The sequence below is a fragment of the Oculina patagonica genome, chromosome 1 (genome assembly GCF_052425735.1).
Source record: "Oculina patagonica isolate OP01 chromosome 1, crgOcupat, whole genome shotgun sequence".
NCBI classification, from domain to species: Eukaryota; Metazoa; Cnidaria; class Anthozoa; order Scleractinia; family Oculinidae; genus Oculina; species Oculina patagonica.
In genome coordinates this window covers 15,610,802-15,628,863 of record NC_135758.1, presented here as the reverse complement: position 1 = coordinate 15,628,863, position 18,062 = coordinate 15,610,802, and the positions used below count along the sequence as shown (strand labels likewise).

At 40.0% G+C, this 18,062-nt stretch overlaps 1 protein-coding gene across 3 annotated transcripts in view; it reads left to right on the top strand.

The window, feature by feature from the left end:
• The window catches only part of LOC144658643 (death-associated protein kinase 2-like), a 125,164-nt gene that overhangs the window by 7,767 nt on the left and 99,335 nt on the right, over window positions 1–18,062 (top strand). The gene's annotated exons all lie outside the window — the stretch shown is intronic.

Here is an 18,062-nt window from a genome sequence, read left to right as displayed (position 1 = left end):
CTAGAGAATAGGATGCATATGTTTGGTGTCAAAGTCCAGATTGCTTTTGCATAAGTTGTGGTTTATGTTGTTCTTCAGTATAAAACTTTTTACTGAACCAGTTTTCCCTTTGTTTCTGAATATAACCAATATGTGACAAGGAAAGTTATAAAAGGCTGCACAGTACATTACATGCAGAGGCAATTACATTGCGCACACTAACTGAGTTTTCCTGTATCTGCCAGGGGAATGCGATTGTCAAAATGCGTGTTTGGTGGGATATTTAAAGAAGAAATATTTGAATGGTAAAAGATAAGCTGGTCTGTGTATTTAACTCCTCTACTGAAGAGTAAAAATATGTTAATTATATGTCTAAGTTAGATTTCTTCACAGTACAGTTGTCAATACAGTGACAGCAAAAAGCGATTGAGGCAGGTGATTTTTAGCCCTGCCTGGGACAACTTGTGGTTTTCAATCCTCTTTTTTTTTCTATCTTTGGATGCTGTCAAAAAGTAAAAAACTAGTAGTAGTTCTCACTAAAGCTTCCCCCGCCTTTGTTTAATTGTTTTACATCAATAATCTAAGATTAATGGAGTCCATTTGATGCCTATATAAAAGTTAGTTATTGAAATCTATGGACTACACCATAAGGCTTCTGTTATTACTGTGCCGAATACGTCATAACATTGTTTGCTGAGGAGTTTTCCTTGTTGCGTAACACTGCTCTATCTTAAAAATATTCAAAAGGACAAGTCGAATATGTAAACTAGCAGAAATAATACATTAACGAGTGCATTCAGATATTGGTAGGCTTGATAGGCTACCAGAAAATACTTCAAAAAAACAGGCAGAACACGTGAACTTTGAATTCGTGGTGACTACACACGTAAGCTTATTACATTCAAAATGAACTTACAATAATATCCTCGCCAGGACGATATTTTTCGCGCAGTCACGCCTCGCCCCACCTCGTCCCCATTCTTCGCCAGGTCATTTATTTTTTAGCTTTACACTTGACAGCACTCTGCAAACGCTCGACGGAATCTACGAAAAAATAGTGTCTGCTCATAGTCTACATGCAGTGCGATGGCCATATTTTTTCAGAACCTCGTGGCAATGACTCTGCTCCCAGAATCCTTCGCGTGTTTATTCGACTGGCTGCTTCAAAAGTGTTTGCAGTGAACTTTCGGCAATCCTTTGCGTACTTTTCGGCAATCCTTTGCGAGCAGTGTTCGCAAAAATCAAGATTTTTTTCCTCTCTATACGCGGGGAATTCTAGGGTGCCTTCTCGGGTTTTGGCTGTCTGGGCCAAAACTTTTTTTTTTATTTTTTTTATTTTTTTTTTTTTATTCATTCACAAAAACAATAACACTTATTACACGAGAAGAAACTACGTAAAAAATTACTTACATTAACAACATACAAAAAAAGAAAAATTAAATAGATAAATAAATAAAAGGGCGACTCCTCTGCCTAAAAAGGTTTCCTTTTGCCTATTATTATATCAGTTCATTATTATTATTTTTTAACAAATATTATACGCGATAGCTACTTCATATAGTTCAGTTTGATTAACAGCAGTTACTAATAATTAATATTTAATCCTAAATGTTATTTATAGTTAATAGTTGATAATAATTGATGATAATTGGTGCAGAAAGATATCCTAGATAAGTAATATAAAACAAAAAAAGTATATCTATCTCTCAAATGCACTTTGGCCTTGGTTCGCTTAAAGAAGGTTAATATACGAGGGAGTTTTTTTTTTTTTTTTTTGGCAAAAAAGACTACGTAATGTCGAGAAGTGGAAGTAAAAGATTCCATTTCTTAGAGGTAGTATCTAGGTTGTTGGACTCTATATGAAACTGCGATTTAAGGGACACAAGAAAAGTTGTTAAAACCGGGATCTTCTTGTTGACTCTGCAGCTCCATATATAATGTCTTGCCAGAAGAAAGCAGAAATTTAATTGAAGTGAAAACTTGGTGGTGTCTGGTCTCAGACCCAGATATATGGCGGCGTGTTTTGGATAGTCTATCGTTATTAGGTTGACCTGTTTAAGTTTTTCAGTCAAAGTTTCCCAAAAGGTTGCTACTATTGTACAGTTCCAGAACAGGTGGATCAGGTTTTCGGGATGGTTGGTACAAAAAGAGCAGTTTGGGTCCTGCTTTATATCAATTTTTGTTAGGAAAAGGTTCGTTGGTAGAATACGATGAAGAAATCTGAATTGGAAGTTTACGAGTTTTGTGCTTTTTGTGCAACTAGCTGCCAGACAATAGGCACTAGTCCAGTCAGCAGAACATCTTTCATCAGATTTTCGGCAATCCTTTGCGAGCAGTGTTCGCAAAAATCAAGATTTTTTCCCTCTCTATACGCGGGGAATTCTAGGGTGCCTTCTCGGGTTTTGGCTGTCTGGGCCAAAACTTTGCGGGGGCAAAAAAACCCTGATCCAACACAATGTAAGTAAAGTGGACTGGATCTGGCGACTGCAAACTTTATGTTTGATGCACCACAGGCTCCCCAAGCTCAAAATACATGGTGTATGGGACAGCTTACAAGTGTATATAGAGAATTGTATTTGAAAGTGACTGATCGTAAAAAAAATTCTTTAAATAACTATCTAATGTAAAAAAAAAGCTTTCCTCAAATGCTTGTGACTGTTCCCGCACCAAAGGTGGCCATGCAAGGTCAAGTACCTGGTTCTATCATCGACTTTGATTGGTCCACTTGAATCAAGTCACGCCGCCACGCAAGGTCAAGTGCCAGGTTCTATCATTGGTTGTCAGCGCGTGACTTGATTCAAATGGACCAATCAGAGTCGATGATAGAACCAGGTATTTGACCTTTGGCGGTGCGGAACGGTCACAAGCATTTGAGGAAAGCTGAAGAGGCAAACTTTTAGCCAAATTTTTCATTCTTCACAAGTTTTTCGACCGCCAAAGCACACGCATGTGGAGTGAAATTTATCGGGCTTTATGGAACTGTTGGTTTTATTGCGATTCAGGACTTTTCCTTTTGAGGAGAGAGCGATTTGTGGAGCGACGTCTGGCCAGCGATCAATGTAGTGGTCAGCCTTTCCTTCTTTTTAGAAGGAGAGACAACGATTTCGAATAACGTCACTAAACGACGCCAGAATGGCTTCATTAAATCGGCATAAAGACAAGAAAATGACACATCTGAGGTAGGAAAACTTTATTTCAAATTAGATAGTTATTTACACAATTTTTTTACGATCAGTGACTTTCCCATACAATTTCTATATATACATAAGCCGTCCCATACACCACGTATTTTGAGCTTGAGGACCCTGTGGATGTACAATTAAGTGTTACCTAATTTCATGTCATACGGGAGATTACTTAATATACTCTTACATTCTCATAGTCGGCCATCCACAGTCACCATTCAAAACGTGAGTTGTTCTGCTGTTCCTGACTATCCGTTTAAAATTTTCATTAGCCGTTCAGCTGTTCATGACCATCTGTTCGAAATTTGTCACGAGCTGTTCATCCTTTCTATAAAATGGATGAGATTTGCCGTTAAACGGATCGCTCTTCCACGGATACATGTAGTAGTTTATTTAAAATGGTTTGGTAACATCAAACAGTTCAAACTCAGAGACTCAAAGGGTAACATCAAACAGTTCAAACTCAGAGACTCAAAGGGTATTTGCAGAATGCAATATGGCCAATCAATTGACATTATAATAATAGAGAGATTAAGGCAAACGGCAAACGCGAGGTTGCCTTTCATTTTGTTACCTTTTTATGGAATTCGATCTAAAATTAATCCCTCATAAAAATAGGGGGGAAATCCCACATTCACGACAAATACAAAACTACTCATTTCCGCATACGAACGGCAGACGGCAGAAGTTGAATTTTTGCCGTTTGCGGGAAAAATGAACGTCATGCTTAGCTTAACCTCTCTAATAACTTTGCTTTAGAATAAGTCAAATGAGTTCACTTTTCAGTTAAAAACATGGTTTTATGTTTACTTGTTATGTTTACTTTCTTGTTGAAAGAAGAACAAGCTGCATTTCGATTTTGACATGAAGCAAACCACTACCGGTAATTTTAAATCGTGTCAACCTACATCACGGAGAAGGATTTCCCCTATTGAAATGACACACGCACGTACGGCCGATCAGTCGACACTTATTTTCAGTCAAGGGAGTTTACAATTATTTGAACTGTTGTTTTTTTCGCTAACTCTTGCTTATTGAATTTTAAAAGGTTTTTTGAAGCAGCCAACACGATATTTTTACTTTTCATGCAAATGTGTGTGTAATTGGTACTTTTGTTTTCCACTTAAACCGCTGTGACGCAACAAAGTCTAATGGGATTAATTTGTGGTTTTTCAGAAGCCACAGATTCTATAAGAATCCTACCGCATTAAAAAGCATGCAACATTAGGCTTTGATACAAAATGTTCATACAAGCCCCTGTTATTTTAATTTTCGTTTGTTTGGATTTCAGTAAGTCATCGAAACAGAAAACGAGATGCATTTCCCCTTCTGTTCAAACGCATGTAACATGATACTTTTGTTTTTCTCTCAAACGTATGTCAGATGCATGCGTCCCCCCCCATAAACTGCTGTGACACCCAAAAGCCTAATTTAATTATTTTGCGGCTATGTGGCGCCACAGAGTCTACAGCAATCCTTTCGTATATCGAGTTATGGATGCATGCGGGAAGTTTGGAGAGCACGAAAAAAACGTAAGAGTTGCTCGAGGCAATAGCCGAGAGCAACTCTAGCTTCTTGAGTGCTCTCCAAACTTACCAAGTGCATCCATAACTCAATATAAGCACAGCTAAAAGCATGAACCAATTCTTTTATAACATAACGACTACAAAGTTGGTTAAAAACCACAAAAATGTTATAGTTACTTCAACTACGCAAAACAAAAGGACTGATACGAGAGGTTTAATTGAAGATACTTGTAAATGTACAAAAAGAGGGCCTGAATGAAGAAGAAAAGCAGCAAATAATTTAAGCTTACGGGATGACCGGAAAAGTGTGCAACTAAATTTTATTCAGTGTACGACATAAAATTAGGCTCGACACTTAGTAAAGTTTGAACCTTTGAATCTTGGCCTTGTCCTTTTTTAGTTATTTTTTCGAAAATAACCGCTTAGCCGGCATGATGAACCGTGTAGTCAGTCAGTCAGTCAGTCAGTCAGTCAGTCAGTCATCAGCGATTTCGTTTGAAGATTTTAGATTTGTAGGAGGCGGAATCGGTGAGTTGTGCATTAGCCCCGGATTAAAAACATGTTTTCGAATGTTCGCCTGCCTACTACGCACACGCCGTCAGCAAAAGACCCAACACAAAATTGTTATTCGTCTTATTCGAGCATTCCTTTTGGAGAGGCTAGCTTTCCTGACCGTAGTAAAAATTACATAAAGCATTTGCACAAAGCCGATTTAAAAAATAATGTTGTCATTATGATGTTAATACTGTGGGTATATTTACAGTGTCGAAGAAATAGAAAGGAATCTTCTTTAGATTCCTAAATATTACTGGAGTCTCCGTCGCGCCTACTGCAAACCGCAATCAATTTAATTAGTCTCTTAGGCTTCTTGCTCAATTTACCAATTTAGAAGTGGCGTTTGTGTTTATACCTTTAAAACATCTCGTTCAAACATCTAATGAACTGGTTGGGTATTGACTTTGCTGTTAAAGGCAACTACGATCGATAGCGGCAACATAAAGCATTTGCATAAAGTCGATTTTAAAAAACAATGTTGTCATTATGATGTTAATACTGTGGGTATATTTACAGTGTCGAAGAAATAGAAAGGAATCTTCTTTAGATTCCTAAATATTACTGGAGTCTCCGTCGCGTCACTGCAAACCGCAATCAATTTAATTAGTCTCTTGGGCTTCTTGCTCAATTTACCAATTTAGAAGTGGCGCTTGTGTCTATACCTTTAAAACATCTCGTTCAAACATAGATAATGAACTGGTTGGGTATTAACTTTGCTGTTAAAGGCAACTACGATCGATAGCGGCAACAGAATAAGAGCGTGTTGTTTCGTGACAATTTGATAACTAAAGTTAAGTTCTTGTTTGTTGAATGAAAATTTATGTTTTGAGATCTTTTGAAAGAAACAAAATCTTTTATTGTAACAGTTCTGACAGAAAACAAATACTCCAGGTGTCCTGCGCTTTAAAGAACTTTCCCGAAGAGATGGTTTTTGATTTTATTTGTTTATTACTTCGTTTATTACTTCTCGTTCAATAACTATTGAGCGTGTTAAATGGAGACATGGCTTTTTCGAGAAAAACAAAAGTATCGTGTTACGCTTGTATCATGTTACAAAAGTGAGAAAAACAATAGAATCATGTTACAGTGTTTGGCAAAAAGCCAAAAGTATACTGTAACAAACAAAAGTATACAATGTTACGGTTGTTAAAAAGCTAGCAACAAAATAAGTTGACTTTTTAACTGATGAAGGCTTAACTAATAGCCAAAACGTCTTAAAAATTTAACATCAAAAACAGTCAGCGACAAACCTTTTACAAACTATGTCATCCCCTGACTACAGTTACACCATTTTTTAAACAAAATAAGCACTTTAAACAGAATAAGAACGTGACATTTTGAAAATTTTCATTAGTTCTTGTTTTCAATTAAATGATGAAAATTTACGTATTTAATAAAACACTAGTTTAATAAAACACAGTTGACGTGCATCAAAGTGCACGTCAACTCAGTGGACCACCATACAAAAATCGCAACTCATGACATAAACCATTCCAACATGACAATCACCCAGTCTCACCCCAAGCCACCCCATAAATGGAAAAATAACTCCTGCACCCTAAGCGTGCCTATGTTTACAGAATACGGACAGAATAGGGATAGCAGAGCTCGTGCATGAGTATTTGAGCCGGAGAAACGGTTTCTTTAATGCAGTGCGTATTGTTGTGTAATTGAATAATGCTTGGTAATAATGGATACTGCACACAAGTCGAGTATTGTGAAGTCATGGCAACAAGAGCAACGGAACGCACGCTTATCAAATTCTTTTTTCTCGCAATCGACCAAAGCAGTCCCCACCACTGTTTCACACACGATTTTAAATGGAATCAAACTACTATAAGATGAAATTGCAATGTCACAGGTGCGTCGTTTTCTTTAGATATTACCCCATTTTCTCGTTAGTTTGTTTTTGACTGTATTTATAGGCCCGAAAACTTCATCCGAAAATATTTCGAGAACGCTCTCATAGAATTTGTTCAAACTTTGCCAACATCGAGGCAGCCATGTGTGGTACAAGCTCCTTTGAGCGATTTTCGACAAAATCTCTTGATGCCGAGTAATACGAGCGAAAGTAAAAAACGCAATGACGTCATTTCGTCGCTATGGCAACTCTGATGTCAATATAACACTGGTCAGAAAAACAATTCATCTTTATCTAATACAACTGTGGTGATCGTTTTTCGATAGCTTTATTATTGGCGACGTAGTTAATTCTCAAACTTGAGGGGTGTTACCCCTTGAAAATCCAGTTGAGCCACCTTAAACTGTTTGCATAAACGAGAATTGGAGCACTCTCTCCAATAAAGATAGAAGAGGAACAGCCAGATGTCAACACAGTAACAGCCAACCCGCCACCCCCACCAACAGTACCAAAACAGGGACCAGCGGCAGTAAATGTAGATTCATGTGAGGTGACAGCATCAGAAAAACAAGAGCTCAAACAACTTTTGGATGTGTATAGAGATGACGTTGCTTACAATGATTCCGAAATAGTCGCACCCACAGAACTCAGTTTCGCAAATACCTCGACCCACGTTCCTGTTGCTGTTAAGCCTCGGGGAACTCCCTTCTCTCTCTGTTCTGAGGTTGATCAGCAGACCAAGAACATGGAACAGCGGGGTATCATTAAGCCTTCCAATTCTCCCTATTCTGCACCTATTTTGCTTGTGCCAAAGGCAGATGGCTCGTACCGTTTCTGTGCCGACTTCCGTGCTCTGATTCTCTTCATGGCTCCAATCTTTTCACTACTTTTGACCTGTACAGTCCAGATTGCTAAGGGACATGGCCACAAGACTGCATTCTCGACTGAATCTGGCCATTGGCAGTTTTGTGTTATGCTTATGTTGAAAATGCCCCAGCTGTCTTTGCACATCTTATGGCAGATATTATAAATGGCTTGCAGTGGAACGGAATTCCTGTCTACCTAGATGATATCATCATCGGTGGCAAAAAATTTCAGGAAAACTGTGCTCTGTTAAAGGAAGTTTTGGAATGACTACGTGGCGCTGGTTTGACTCTTAAGTCGAGCAAGGTGTCCTTGTGGCAAAGAAGCTCCTATTCCTGGGCCATCAAATCTCAGCCAACGGGATCGCACCTGACCTTGCAAAATTGAATGTTATTCGTAATTGGCCACGCCCCCAGAATGTCAGAGAACTACGAACATTCCTTGGACTCTGCAACTACTATGCTGATTTCATACCTAACCTCCAGCAGCGTGCTCACGTCCTCAACCAACTGACAGGGAAGTCCAAATTCATCTGGTCCTTGGAAAGGGAGGTGGCCTTCAACGATTTGAAGTTTGCATTCACTTCCAGCGATGTCCTTCTTCAGTTCCCTGATATGTCCAAGCCTTTCGAACTGAGCACAGATGCCTCTGATACCGGCATAGGCTGCATTTTGACCCAGAGAGGTTGATTGGGTCGATACCAACCTGTTTTGTTTGCGTCAAAGTCACTGACGGACAACAAATTAAACTGGCACACGCGCGTCAAAGAAGCGTATGCCTTCATTTTTGCTTTCTGGAAATTTCGGCCGTACCTTTTAGGGCATCATTTCACTTGGCACACAGATCACAAGGGCCTTCAGTGGTTGAGAAATGCATGTGATCCCCGTAGCCGCTATGCCTGTTGGCTAGTAGAATCTGAAGAATTTAATTTTGTTATCCAGCATAGACCAGGTGCCTCAAACCTCCATGCAGATCCGCTGTCCCGTATGCCTACCGTCCACTCCTTGTTTTGTGATGGCCAGTTAAGTCTCCTAGAATTTCAAAATTGCCAGCAATCAGATCCTGTGTTAGGAATCCCCATCAATGACTTGCAGAGAGATAAAAAGAATGAAAACAACCCTGCTGTGCATGGATGGTCAGGTAAACGTGATTTCCTTACTCTTGGAAAAGAGGATGGCTTGCTGTACCTTCGTTACAAAGTTGGCAAACGTCACGTTTATCAGCTTGTGGTCCCAGCAGTCCTTATCCCAGCCATTTTAAGCCTTAAACATGACAATGCTGGTCACATGGGTCCTGAGAAAACCACCAATTTAATTCGCCGTGAATACTTTTGGTTGAACATGGTCAACGATGTCAAAGAGTAATGTAAGTCATGTTTTGCTTGTGCTGGTAGTCAACCAGCCCCTTCCTGGCCTTCGACACCCTTTACAGTTACATCACAACCACAAGAGCCTTTGCAGGCAATCACATTGGATATCAAGGGTCCCTTTGGAAATAAACCCACCAAGAATGGTAATCGCTATGTTTTGGTTGTGGTGGACTTGCTCACTCGTGCAGCAGAAATGATACCCACTCCTGACAAATCAGCCAAAACTGTAGCCAGTGCTCTCATACGGGATGTTTTCTGTCGATATGGTATTCCTAAGTCTTTATTGACACACCGTGGCTGTGAGTTTGATAACCAAGCCCTAAGCACAATTTGCCAAAGAACTCAGCATTGACAAGAAGCGTATTTCAGCTCTACATCCCCAAGCCAATGGTATTGTTGAGAGACTAAACCGAACCATTGGAGAAATGTTGCGTAAAACAACAAACCAATGTGGAGATAATTGGGATTTAGAGATTCCCTTTGTCCAGTTTAACTACATGAATCACAACCACAGTGCCACCGGTTACTCGCCCTTCTACCTGTCATATGGCTATCATCCACGCACACCACGATTGGTTCTTGCACCACCTCCCACAAAGCGCCAGCAGGCAGCCCATCAGTGGGCATCAACTCTGACCTTGCGTCTCAAATTAGCACATTCTGGAGCTGTCACTCGTGACTTACAAGCAAAGCAAAGGAGAGTTACGGGATGTCCTAAGGAGCCAAGTACACTTCATGTTTGGGACTCTGTTATGATGTATGCCCCCCACCCCAACCTGGATACCCTACTAAGTTGCAAAGTTGCTGGCAAGGTCCCTACATAATTGTGAAATGCCTCGAGGGTAATACCTACCGTATCAAACATGCTAAAAATTTGCGAAAACGGCTGCTGCGACACCGTGATCAACTTTGTGTTCTTCACACACGCCCAGAACGGCTACAACCCACGCATGGTGAGAACCTTACTGGCCCTCCCACCGTAGTCCCTTCTACTGTTTCACCAGCACTGAGTGTTTCTATGCCACCCCCATCAAGCCAGGTAAAGGACAATGCTAATCCGGAAGATGCCGCTTCCGCCTTACACCAATCTGGCCAATTGGAGGACAGTGTCACCCGAGAAGATACCCCTTCACGAGACACACAAACCAGAGCTTTGCTATGTCCCCTGACTGACATTGCTGCACCAAGTGTACCTACTGCTCAAGGAAGCGTCCCCAACTTGTGCAGGCCTCCCCAAGGACTGGGCACGGAACCCTTTGGATGATGACATTGATGTTTACTTTATGCAGTGAAACATAGTTACCTTAAGCCCCATACTATTGTGAGTTGGTTAGAAAGTTGCTATTTCCCAAGGGGGGAAGAGTTTGACAGTCGTGAGTGACGCGGCAATTACATCACTCCCATGAGGGAGAGACTGAGTTCGAGTTGAGTACTGGACGCCTGGTGGAGAGTTTCACATTTCAAACTCTCTGTTAGTTAACTAAGGTTTTCTGCCCTTTTGTAACGTCTACAGGGGAATTAGAAATAGCTGATAGTAAATGACTGCAAACATAATATAGGTAAATCCAAAAAAATTCAATCTAAGTTCAAAATAACGGCGACTTCGAATTAACTGAGTTCGAGTGGTAGAGTGTAAGTGCAAAGAATCAATCATTTTCGATTCGATATCTCTTTCCTCGTATTTGTTCCAAAATTGGTTGAGTCTATGACGTCATCACTTTGGTTATTGGCATATTTTTTAAAACTTAAATATATCTCTGGAAAGAAAAGAGATATTTGAAAACAGTAAAGCGTTTTTCTTCTCATGTTTTAAGAAGAAATTTCTACTCAGACCGCGCCAAAATGAGAATTAGTGGCACAAAAATTAGAAATCACAATTCTTCATATTTCGCCCAAAGAAAGCCCATGGTAGGCCTAGCATCATGGTGGGATTTTTTTCTTCAAACATTATTTAAGCCGGCCAAGAACTTACAAAACCGTTTTGACCCCACGAGTCTTCAAAAACACACAATGTAAACATGACTCATACCGTCTCGTAAACTTCGCTCTGGATCATTCGCATTAAACAAAACCCCGTTTTTGAGCCTAGAAATGTACTTTTGAAGCGTTTATAAGTCATTGAGTCCAAGTTTTCTTCTTTAAGTTAATTTTCAAGGTCACGGCGAGCCGCAGAAAATTACTAAAATTCGGTTGCTCGAAATTCTTAATTTGGCGCTCTTTTTCGAGAGACAATTTCCCTACCCGGTAAAACTCCAAATTACTTGAAACTCAGATATTTTAAAAGGGGAAATACTGTCCTAAAACCCGATGTAAAAATTTGTGTGGGGCTTTTTATAAGCGCTGCGTCCGAAAGCTCTCAAAATACGGATAAACACAACATTACCTGTCACTTCACTGTAATTAACAGCAACATGCTTTCGACCAGCAAATCAAAAACGTCTTGAATCCAATGTTTCGGCTTGTATTTCTCGGTATTTGGATGTAAAACACCGCAAAATGTTCCTGTTTGGCTCATCTTCAATGCGATATTATCCAAAGTATCGAGTGAGAGGCATATTTAGACTCCTGTGCGAAAGCGTGGAGACAGCGAAATTAACCAATACATCTCCGTGTTGACATTCAACTTTACAGCTTTGTACGATTCTCTCGGAATTCTCAGATCTGCCTTCTCATCCACATCACCTGTTAAACGGCAGTCCATAATAAAACCTTCTTGGGTCAACCCTTTTCTTCCTGAATTAAAATACTCGACTGCTGTTCAACACGGTCCATTCAGAAACCGTTGACCTCCGATCTTAACTGAATTTGCATGGTCACTCGTCAGGTTTTCGTTGCTTGATTTCCATATTAAAATGGAAAAAAAATATATTTATTAATATTCTTCGGTATTCGTCTGTTCAACACCCCAGAAAGATTTTGTTTAGCGTACCTGAATAACATATTATATAAATAAATCACAATATCAGTGTATTTTCGAGTATTCTGTCTGTTATGTCACTGGATTCGTCCATCTCCATGTGTGGACAACAACATCAACTCAAATCTTCGATTTCCGTGTCACCTCTTATCTTTAAAATCCAGACCGTTTACAAATCAAACGAGGGGGTGGTTGTACCTTCCGAAAGTGTTGTTATATTTACCTCGGCCTGCTAAAATTGACATAGTTTGGTTAGCTTTGATGTCATACAACGTCATACTCATAAGAGTCGCCTCCTTAGAAACAAAATGCTAGGCTTCACCATTTCAAAGAAACAAACTAAAATTCATTGAAAATCAAGTTATTATGCTCGTAGAATGCAAAAAGTAAACAAATTGTTCAATTCTGTTCAAAAGCCGGAAAAATAAATAAAAATGACGAAAATGAATATTTTGGCTATAATTATGACGTTTCCATGGCAACGTCAAAAATCCTTGACACACATAGGTGACTGATATATCCGAAAATTTTTGCAATGGGTAAATGAACAGAAAGTTCCAGTATCATGAGGAACTTCCTCTTTTCAAATTTACGAAAAAAATCTCAAAGAGCGGCACGCCCCCCGCCTTGAACGTCCACGGGATGTTAACCGAACATCAATTACTGAGTATTATGCTGCCTCTTTACAACAAATAAAATATTCAAGCCTGAATTGGGCAGTTTTTAAGCAAAGCAAACGGAAGACACCACTATTTTGAACGAAACTCGTTATTAAATGCGTACTAGTGCTACTTATACTTGATATAATTTTTCTTATGTCAGCACAACTCCTTACTGTTTCAAATACTATTCATAGAAAATGTTGTTAAAGTTACAGTTACTCCTCACTGTTGACACGCGCATTCCTGGCAAAGAGAGTTTAACTTGTCGATGTATGGCATTTTGCAATTGATTAACTTATCTGAGGTGTCGATGTCAAACGAAGTGCAAATATCTTTCAACGCTGCAACAAAAAAGCTACTTAGCTTCTTTTGAGATGCCATATCACACAGATTTTAAGCATCGTAAACAACTGGATGTTTTAGGGTAGTCTCACTCACAGCCTGATTAACAATCTCTTCTAGACAGGTCTCATGTGCAGCAATCTCGATATCAGCTTGATCTTCATCATCTGCTAAGGCTTTCTTTGAGGCAAGGCGTGAGAAGAAGCCTGCGATTTGTTTTGCGGTCAGGAAGTCATCCCTGAAAAACAATCTTTTTCAGTTCTCATCCTTAGCAAACATCATTGATCGTGCAACAGCTGCAGGGTTTGCCTTATTTCCGGTCTGCTCTCCAAGTGTAAACTTTGTTGTTAGATATGACCTCTGCCCTGGGGTGAACCGTGTCCTTCGTGACGCACTTGACTTGAGTGCCCAACCCATTGCTTGCCTGTTTGCCTGATCTGCTCGTGTTGTGACCGTAGTGACTTCTGGCACCAGTAAGGCTTGTCCCTCCAGTTGTTGCGCATACTCCCGGTCAGCTTTGTCAAAGAGCGATTCGTTCTCAAGAACGCGCTTGTGTGTGCCGCAGTCCAAGTGTTGCATCATGGTGGAGTGTCTCAAGAATGTCTGTGTACATCCCTCCTCTGGACATGTAAACAGAGTACCGCCTGGTATCGAATGCTCTTTGTCCGTTTCTGCCTTGTCGTTAGTAGCGTCGATGCTACTTTGATTTCCAGTAGTTTTCTCCCTTTTTACGGTGGAGGAGAATACGCTGGGGTGCGCCTGGTTAACTACTATGGATGGTAGGCCATCGGATAACGGGGCCGCGGAGTTCTGCAATATCAGTCTTCCTGGACCCACGGCATATGCTCGCCACACACGAATCCCCTCACTGGAAAACTCTATATTCGAAAGGAGGCTCACACCATCAATCTTGTATGTACCCATTGTGGGCTTAGTGACAGAGTCACAGAGGGTGACACTCACTGACGGTACCCTACCGGACGATTGGATCGCATCACACATCTGTGCTGGGGTTTCGATATCGTGTCCTGCATTTAGATGAATATGCATATGTGATTTGATAGTGGCCGCCTTGCGGTTACATGATCCCTTACCACCCTGGGGATCGGAGTAATCAAGCGGTTTTAAAATCTTTTCACAAAGCTCCGCCCCCACTGTGCTTGCGCAGAGGATGACGGCCCCACAGCGGTAACAGCCAGCATTAGCTTGGCGGTAGCTGACTGTCTCCAGGCCTGGCATTACTGCCAGGACAGCACAGTTATCAAGACAGCATCTCAATCTGGTCGCTTATCTTTTTGAAGGCCACACTGATATGCCAAGAAATACCGCGTTTGCCAAAGCAATCACTTTGGCTTTCGTGTATTTGCTTGGCAAATATTTCATGGCCCAGTCCTGGACAGTGAATGCTGACGTCTCGTCAAGCGAACCGAGGGCATCAATCCTCGCAGCGTCTTGGTGAATTGAATGCAGTATGTGAGCCTTCCAGCTCTTCATTTACTTCGGATGGCAAGCATATTGATGATCTCTTCAGAAAGAGAGATAATGCACTTTAAGATTTCAGGGATCCTATCAAAGTAAACTGGATTCATGAACCTTAAGTTTTAAAGTAAAAATAAAAAATTATATTATCTTTGTTTTATGAAGACAAACAAAGCAAAAACAGGCGTTCTGCTTGTTTGTGAGAAAAGTCGCGTATTATTGCCAGTGTTTTGATTTCTCATCACCCACAATCTTGTATGTTTTACTTCCTTTAAGGTGGCCCGCGGGTATTTATGAGGCTGACAGTACCCTTTTTTAAGCGCGTTTTAAAACGGGAAAACGTGAAGCGATTGCTTAGATTTTTCAGAATCTGAAAGAATAAAGCTTAAATTATATTAAGTTTTAAAATTTATGGCGATCAAACGCGATTTGTTTAAGTTATGAGCGATTTTCGGAAACCTTCGTTTTTAATAAAATGCGATTATTTTTAAAATGCCACGGTGAATTTTTTTGTAATTACCCCAAAACGCTGCCAAACGGTCGAAGTTTACTCACAACAACTTACAGGAAAATCCACTCCGTAGATTTCCTGAACGAGCGACATCTTTATTTTGCCTTCAAAAACTGTTGTGTTATGCGTCTGTCTTGACCGTCGCATAAATGTGATACTTAAAATAACCCAGTACCAGCCAGTTTTGAGGCTGATGTCACCTTAATCTTGTGTGTAAAAGTTAAAGAGATCGTGTATATACATCAAATGTTAGCAGTCAATAAAGATGGATGGTTTTCAGCCGAATTTTTGAAAATATCAAACAAATGACGTTATTTCAAATTGCGAAAAATTTGTCGATTTGTTTTGCATTTTTTTAAAGCTGCAGCTAGAACAGGTTATTGCAAAAGTTTGTGCCGAGTTTCAGCGTATTCCTTTCATACGGTTTGGAGAATTTCGGTCGGAAAGTCAGGTACATTTGCTTTCCAAGTTCTAATCGCTTTGTAAACCCCGCATTTCGAATGAAATTATTCTGTTGTTGTTCGAAGAGAGGTGTTACTTCCAAATTCCACACGATCTTCTGCCGTCAGGGAATACATGTGTATGAACAGTAATTGCCATTTTAGTAGTAACTATTTCAGGCTGTGTTATTTCCAAGTGACAGAAGATCATGCGGAATTTGAAAGTAACACCTCTCTTCAAAAACAACAGTATAATTTCATTCGAAATGCGGGGTTTACAAAGCGACTAGAACTTGGAAAGCAGATGTACCTGACTTTCCGACCAAAATTCTCCAAACCGTATGAAAGGAATACGCTGAAACTCGGCACAAACTTTTGCAATATCCTGTTCTAGCTGCAGCTTTAAAAAAATGCAAAACAAATCGACAAATTTTTCGCAATTTGAAATAACGTCATTTGTTTGATATTTTCAAAAATTCGGCTGAAAACCATCCATCTTTATTGACTGCTAACATTTGATGTATATACACGATCTTTTTAACTTTTACACACAATATTAAGGTGACATCTGCCTCAACACTGGCTGGTACTGGGTTATTATAAGTATCACATTTATGCGACGGTCAAGACAGACGCATAACACAACAGTTTTTGAAGGCAAAATAAAGATGTCGCTCGTTCAGGAAATCTACGGAGTGGATTTTCCTGTAAGTTGTTGTGAGTAAACTTCGACTGTTTGGCAGCGTTTTGGGGTAATTACGAAAAAATTCACCGTGGCATTTTAAAAATAATCGCATTTTATTAAAAACGAAGGTTTCCAAAAATCGCTCATAACTTAAACAAATCTCGTTTGATCGCCATAAATTTTATCACTTTATATAATTTAAGCTTTATTCTTTCAGATTCTGAAAAATCTAAGCAATCACTTCACGTTTTCCCGTCTTAAAACGCGCTTAAAAAAGGGAACTGTCAGCCTCATAAATACCCGCGGGCCACCTTAAACCAGTATTTAGCATGCAGCTTTACATATCGAGCAAGTTTAAAGTTTTAAATTAACATATTTTCGGCCGGGAGAAATGTATTTATAATGACGCACGCAATCGTCTAATGCAGTCTTCACGTTCACGGCCGGAGAAAGACTTATAACTTCCTTCCTTCCTACTTTCTCGCATAGAAATGTCATGTCAGGGGCCGCGCAGGAAGAATTTTAGTGTGTGTGTGTGTGTGTTCGGGGGGGGGGGGGGGGCTGAAAGTCGAACACTGAAGTGACTAAACTTAGGCGGGGGGTTCCGTGGGGTTACGGGGGCATGCTCCCCGGGGAAAATTTGGGTTTCAAATTCAGTTAAATACCGGAAAATGCATTTGAAATTTTAACGTTCAGCGCTTAAAAGGTTTTGGTAAAAGTATTGCTTGAAATGAGAAAAAAACGTTGGGATAAAAAGACGTTGCTCCACAAAACGTTCGATAAAACTACTCACTGATCGACCCTGACTACTCATGAACCTTTCTCACTATGTTCCCGGGTATGTTGAAGTACCGGCAAATGAGATGTTACCAGAAGGAATGAAAACAGAAAAGGCAATTTCACTTAAAATTTTGTTACAAAATCAATTACCTTTAGAATGGGCTTGAAAACAAACCGTATACTTGATTAATTTTTTTATGACTATTGCGGAAGGGATTGCGTGACAAGCAACTTTTTCAACTTGTAATCGGAGCACAACAGTTTGGTTTGTTTAACGGCCGACCATGAACAACAACTGACAACGGGCCAGCATTTCGGTCGAGAAATCAAAGGGTTGACACAAGAAGGGTATATTTATTCGACGGCTGTTTTACAGGAGATGGGAATGTGATGGCAGACCTGAGAGCGGTTTAAAGTTGAATGTCAACACGGAGATGTGCTGAAGTTGTCGACGGCACTTTTGGGAATATCGATGAAGATGGCGATTGAATTCGAAATTCGCCTTACACTCGATATTTGGAAGATATAGTGTTCAGGATGATCGTAACAGGGAGCTTCTGCTGTAGATTACATCTAAAATTAATAGCATTAGAAACAAGAGGGAAGACTAAAAAGAAGACGTTTTGGACTGTCTGGTCGGAAGATGTACTGGCTAATGTTTATATTTCAGTGACAGGTAATTTTGTAATTATAAGTATTTTGAGAGCGGTCGCGCTCAGCGCTTATAGAGAGCCCGAAATAAATTTTTACATCAGGTTTTAGAACGGCATTTCCCCTTTTAAAATATCTGAGTTTCAAGTAATTTTGAGTTTTACCGGGTAGGGAAATTGTCTCTCGAAAAAGAGCGCCAAATTAAGAATTTCGAGCAACCGAATTTTTGTGATTTTCAGCGGCTCGTCGTGACCTT